The 6,022-nt window shown below is 49.6% G+C and overlaps 1 protein-coding gene across 1 annotated transcript in view; it reads left to right on the top strand.

Moving 5' to 3' along the window:
• Positions 1–6,022, top strand: part of DNMT1 (DNA methyltransferase 1) — a 53,887-nt gene that overhangs the window by 4,138 nt on the left and 43,727 nt on the right. The gene's annotated exons all lie outside the window — the stretch shown is intronic.

Here is a 6,022-nt window from a genome sequence, read left to right on the forward strand (position 1 = left end):
CTTTTAGTAGAGACGGGGTTTCACCATGTTGACCAGGATGGTCTCGATCTCTTGACCTCGTGATCCACCCACCTCGGCCTCCCAAAGTGCTGGGATTACAGGCTTGAGCCACCGCACCTGGCCACATGTAAGAGTTATTATTAGACCAGGCCGTGCACAGTGGCTCATGCCTGTAATCCCCAGCACTTTGGGAGGCCGAGGCGGGAGGATCGCTTCAGCCCAGGAGTTCAAGACTAGTCTGGGAAACATGGTAAGAACATCCCTATCTCAAAACACACACACACACACACACACACACACACACACACCCCAAAAGTGGTGGCATGCACCTGGGATCCCAGCTACTCAGCAGGCAGAGGTGGGAGGATCGCTTGAACCCATGAGGTCAAGGCTGCAATGAGCCGAGATTATGCCACTGCACTCCAGCCTGGATGACAGAGTGAGATCATGTCTCAGAAAAAGGTATACTATAGTTTTAACTATGCGATAGTACTATAACTAAAACATGGTACCTACCTTAATAAAAAAGACTTTTTTGTTTAAAAAATAGTCATCTAGGCCAGTTGTGGTTGCTCATGTCTGTAATTCCAGCACTTTGGGATGCTGAGGTGGGTGGATCACTTGAGGCCAGGAGTTTGAGACCAGCCTGGCCAACATGGTGAAACCTGGTCTCTACTAAAATACAAAAAATTAGCCAGATGCAGTGGTGTGTACCTGTAGTCCCAGCCGCTTGGGAAGCTGAGGCAGAAGAATCACTTGAACCTGGAGGTGGAGGTTGAGTGAGCCAAGATTGCACCACTGCACTCCAGCCTGGGCATCAGAGTGAAACTCCATTTCAAAAATTACGAGCCTTCAGCGAATCATAATCTTTTTGCAGGTGGAGGGTCTTACCTCAAATTTACTGACTTAAAGGACATAGATTTATTTTCTTACGGTTATGCAGGTCAGAAATCTGATGTGCGTCTCACCTGATGAAAATCAAGGTGTGGTAGACTGCATTCCTTTCTGGGGGCTCCAGGGGATAATTTGTTTCCTGTTTTGGGGTGTTGGCAGAAGTTGGTGGTTGTAAGACTCAGGTCCTGGTTTTCTCACTGGCTCTAAGCTGAGGGTTGTTCCCGGTTTCAGAAGGCCATCTCATCCCTCAGTCCATGCCCCCTTCCTCTCCCTTTAAAATCAGCAGCCGAGGGTTGCATCTCTCTCTGATCCATCCATCATTATTGCTTGTTCTCTCTCAGTGCAGCTAGGAAGGGTCTGTGTTCTTAAGGATTCAAGTGATTAGATTGGGCCCACCCAGATAATCCAGGATAATCTCCCCATCTCAAGGGCTGTATTCTTAGTTATATCTGCAAAGTCACTTTTGTCACATAAAACAACATATTCACAGGTTCCAGGGATTACGGCATGGACATTTTTTGGTGGGTGCGCTTTTTTTTTTTTTTTAAACAGTCTCACTGTCAGCCAGGCTGGAGTACAGTGGCGCAATCTCAGCTCACTGCAATTTCTGTCTCCTGGGTTCAAGTGATTCTTGTGCCTCAGCCTTTTGGGTAGCTGGGATTATAGGCATGAGCCACCACGCCTGGCTAACTTTTGTATTTTTAGTAGTGGCAGGGTTTTGCCATGTTGCCCAGACTGATCTTGGCACTCCTGAGCTCAGGTGATTTACCTGCCTTGGCCTCTGGAAGTGCTGGGATTATAGGTGTGAGCCACCACACCTGGCAGGTCTACTCTTTTGCCTACTGCAGATGGCATCTTGGGCAGCCCTGCTCCAGCTGCCATGCAGCCAGCCTGAAGAAGCTGGGTTAACAGAGACTTGTAGCTTGTCTTGCATAGTCCACTGTATTTTATTTTTAGAGACAAGGTCTTGCTCTGTCACCCAGGCTGGAATGCAGTGACACAATTATAGCCCTCTATGCTCTAGTGATCCTCCTGCTTCCGTCTCCTGAGAAGCTGAGACCCCAGGTATGTGCTATCACACCTGGCTAATTACTGTTTTTTGTAGAGGCAGGGTCTCTGCAGTGTTGCCCAGGCTGATCTTCAATTCCTGGGCTCTAGTGATCCTCCCGTCTCAGCCTCCTGAGGAGCCAAGACAATAGGTGCATTCTACGACAGCCAACTAATTACTATTTTTTGTAGAGACAGGGTCTGCCTGTGTTGCCCAGGCTGGTCTCAAATTCCTGGGCTCTAGTGATCCTTCCGCCTCGGCCTCCCGAGCAGCCAGGACTGCAGGTACATGTTGTCATACCCAGCTAATTACTATTTTTCGTAGAGACAGGGTCTGGCTGTATTGCCCAGGCTGGTCTCAAATTCCTGGCCTCTAGCAATCCTTCTGCCTTGGCTTTCCGAGCAGCTAAGACTGCAGGTGCATGCTGTCATACCCAGCTAATTACAATTTTTTTTTTTTTTTTTTTTTTGTAGAGACAGGGTCTCACTGTGTTGCCCAAGCTGGTCTCGAATTCCTGAGCTCTAGTGATGCTTCCACTTCGGCCTCCTGAGCAGCTAGGACTATAGGTGCATTCCACCATACCCAGCTAATTATTCTTTCTTTTAGAGACAGGGTCTCACTCTGTTGCCTAGGCTGGTCTGGAATTCCTGGGCTCAAGTGATCCTCCTGCCTTGGCTTCCCAAGTGTTGAGATTACAGACATGAGCCACTGTGCCCAGCCATGATGTGTTGTATTTCAGACCAGCATTTCTGGCATAGAGGTATTAGAGTAATCTAACATTTTTGCAATTTCTTCCTGTCCAATATGTATTAGATACCTCTGCTGGGTTAGTTTTCTTAAAACATGACTCTGATAAGGTTGGGCGCGGTGGCTCATGCCTGTAATCCTAGCACTTTGGGAGGCTGAGGTGGGCATATACCTGAGGTCAGGAGTTCAAGGCCAGCCTGCCCAACATGGCAAAAGCCCTGCCTCTATTAATAATACAAAAACCCCACAATTATGGTGGCAGGTGCTTGTAGTCCCAGCTACTCTGGAGGCTGAGGTAGGAGAATCGCTTGAATCCGGGAGGTAGATGTTGTGCTGAGCCGAGATTGCATCACTGCACTCCAGCTTGCGTGACAAGAGCAAAACTGAGTCTCCAAAAAAAAAGAAAAAAAAAAACAACTAAAAAACAACTAAAAAAATGGCTCTGATATCATGGCTTTTACTTCCCCTTGACTGGTTTGGTGGTTTGTTAACTCTGGAACAAGATTGATAAGCGTGATTGATGCTCCTGCCCTCCCTCAGTGTCGCCAGCCTCCTCTCTGGAGGTGCCTTTCTCTCCCTGTGTGTGGCCAGTCTCCAGTTTGTTTCTTGGGTGTTTCCAGAGCCAGCTGTCAGGAGATGGAGCCCCTGTTTGAGCAGCTTCCTGTGACCAGTTCACACAGAGCTCTCATCCTTCTTCCTGAGGCTCTTACATCCTTTCTCTTGGGAAGCCTGCAGGCATGAGCTGTATTTGCCTTGTTCCTCCATGGCTGTTTATGTGTATCTTATCTTCCCTCTGCGGCGGGCTAATCTCCGAGGGAAACACTAGGAATGAATCATAGGGTCTCAGGCTGGGCCCTAAGCCGGCATTCTCAGTCCTCTGCTAGGTCCTTCACGGCCATCTGCAACCCTGCTGGCTTCAGCAGATGTGATCGGTGTCATCACAGTTTTACCAGGGAAGGGATGTCTCTAAAGTGACCCTCCCATGGGCTCCTCAGTGCCTGCCTGGGATCCCAGCTGCCACTCTGGGGCCAGGCAGGTTAAATCAGGTCTTCACTGGGTGAGACATCCTAGGGGTTCTGAAGGTTTCTCTCTTCTTCTCTTTGCCAGGCTAAATATCCCAGTTCATAGGAAGGGTTGAAAGAAAGCAGACCCATTCTGCAAAGGACACCTTGGTCTCTGCAGTCAATTGAGCCTTGTCCTCCACACCCCAGGCAACCTCGGGATCAGGGACTGGCTGGCTGGTCGAGATAGAAGCCAAGTCCTTCCGGTTTTCTCAGCGAAGTGACTGAGAAGTCAGGTGTAAAGCTGCTACCACAGCATGTGTGCCTCTGGCTGGAAGTACCTATTTCTGTAGCCTTCCTGACTTAAGGCTCTCCCTGGACCCCAGTTGCTGCAAGGGTAGAATGACTTTTGCCTGGAAGAGATTCCCTGTTCTCCTGGAAATCCTGATGGTTTTTTCTTTTGAGACGGGGTCATGCCCTATTGCTCAGGCTGGACAGGCCGCAGAGCGGTGGTACCATCATAACTCATTGCAGCTTCAACCTTCCAAGTTGAGCCTCCCAGGCTCAAGCGATCCTCCCACCTCAGCCTCCTAAGTAGCTGGTACCACAGGTGCATACTACCACACCCGGCTAATTTTTACTTTTTTTTTTGGTAGAGATGGGAGCTCTCAATATAGCCCAGGGTGGTCTCAAACTCCTGACCTCAAATGATCCTCCTGCTCCAGCCTCCCAAAGTGCTGGGATTACACAGTAGCTGGCATGAGCTACTGTGTCTTGCCTTGAGTCCAAGTGATACAGTATATATAATGTATAATATGCAGTCTCTGTTACCGCTCTGTCTGCAGGGTGCTAAGTATCTCTTCTACAGAGCGGCCTTGCCTGACCACCCAGCAAGTCAGGAAGTCCCTGCCTAGTGGCACCTACATCTAATGACTTAGCTCATTTCCTGGAGCAGGGCCTGGCATTCAGCAGGTGCTAAGATGTGAGCAGCACTGGTGGGGAAGCAGGGCCCGAATGGCCTGGAGCAGCCGTTGTATGACATTGGTTCAGCAAAGCACTCCTCACGCTGCTGTCTGCACTGGCCCTCTAGGAAGTCCAGCCTGGAGGAGCCGCTTCTGCCCTTCGGGAAAACGATAACTGAGCACCTGTCTGTGCGGATGCTGGGTGGGAAGGTCCAGAGATGGCAGTGGCCTGGTCTCTGCCTGGGGCACCTTCCTTCCACCAGCAGACACTTACCCAGCTAGTTAGACCTGTTTTCACCCCACAGTCTGCAGTTAGCACCCAGGCTGGGAACAATAACCTCTGTGTTCCCCTCTCTTTTCCTTGGTGCCTTCTCTTGTTCTTTTGCATTTTTTCTGAAGAGATAATCTCCCTGTGTCCCCCAGGCTGGACTCAAACTCCTGGCCTCAAGCAGTCCTCCCACCTCAGCCTCCTGAGTAGCTGGGAAGACAGGCGTGCACCACCGCACTCAGCTATTTTTCTTTTATTTCTTCCCTCTTTCCCCACAAAAGTGTCAAGCCACTAATTGTCAGTAATCAGATCAGACCACGGTTTTCCAGGCAACTCCTGGCAGTTCTATACTTAGGAATGATTAGTTAGAGACATCCTGAAGAATGTCTCTAACTTCATCTCTGTCTGCCATGTGTGTGGGCACCCCTTACTTCCCTAGATGCCTTGACTCCCCCATTTCATCCTTATTAAAATGCTACTACCTCCCACAGGCCTTTAGGAGCATTAGCTGGCTTCTCCCCAGTATCCTGTGGCCCTGGGCTACTCATTCTCACACTGGCCACTCTGGCACACCTTATTATGGGCTGTTGTCAAATCCAGCTGGAGAAAGACCAGCTGTAGGTGATTTCCCTTAGGGAAGGGCACCAACTGTATGACCTGCCCCTCCCCTTTCCTGGTACCTTTTTGAGTCAGGGTCTTACTCTGTTGCCTAGGCTGGCATGCAGTGATACAATCATGTCTCACTGTGGCCTCGACCTCCCAGGCTCAGGTGATCTTCCTTCCTCAGCCTCCCAAGTAACTAGGACCACAAGTGTGAGTTACCAAATCCAGATAATTTTTTTTTTTTTTTTTGAGACAGAGTATTGCTCTTGTTGGAGTGCAATGGTGCGATCTTGGCTCACTACAAGCTCCACCTCCTGGGTTCCAGCGATTCTCCTGCCTCAGCCTCCCAAGTAGCTGGGATTATAGGCCTGTGCCACCACACCTGGCTGATTTTGTATTGTTAGTAGAGATGGGGTTTTTCCATGTTGGTCAAGCTGGTCTTTACCTCCCAACCACAGGTGATCCACTACCTTGGCCTCCCAAAATGGTAGGATTACAG

The sequence above is a fragment of the Cebus imitator genome, unplaced genomic scaffold, assembly GCF_001604975.1.
Source record: "Cebus imitator isolate Cc_AM_T3 unplaced genomic scaffold, Cebus_imitator-1.0 Scaffold263, whole genome shotgun sequence".
Taxonomy (NCBI): domain Eukaryota; kingdom Metazoa; phylum Chordata; class Mammalia; order Primates; family Cebidae; genus Cebus; species Cebus imitator.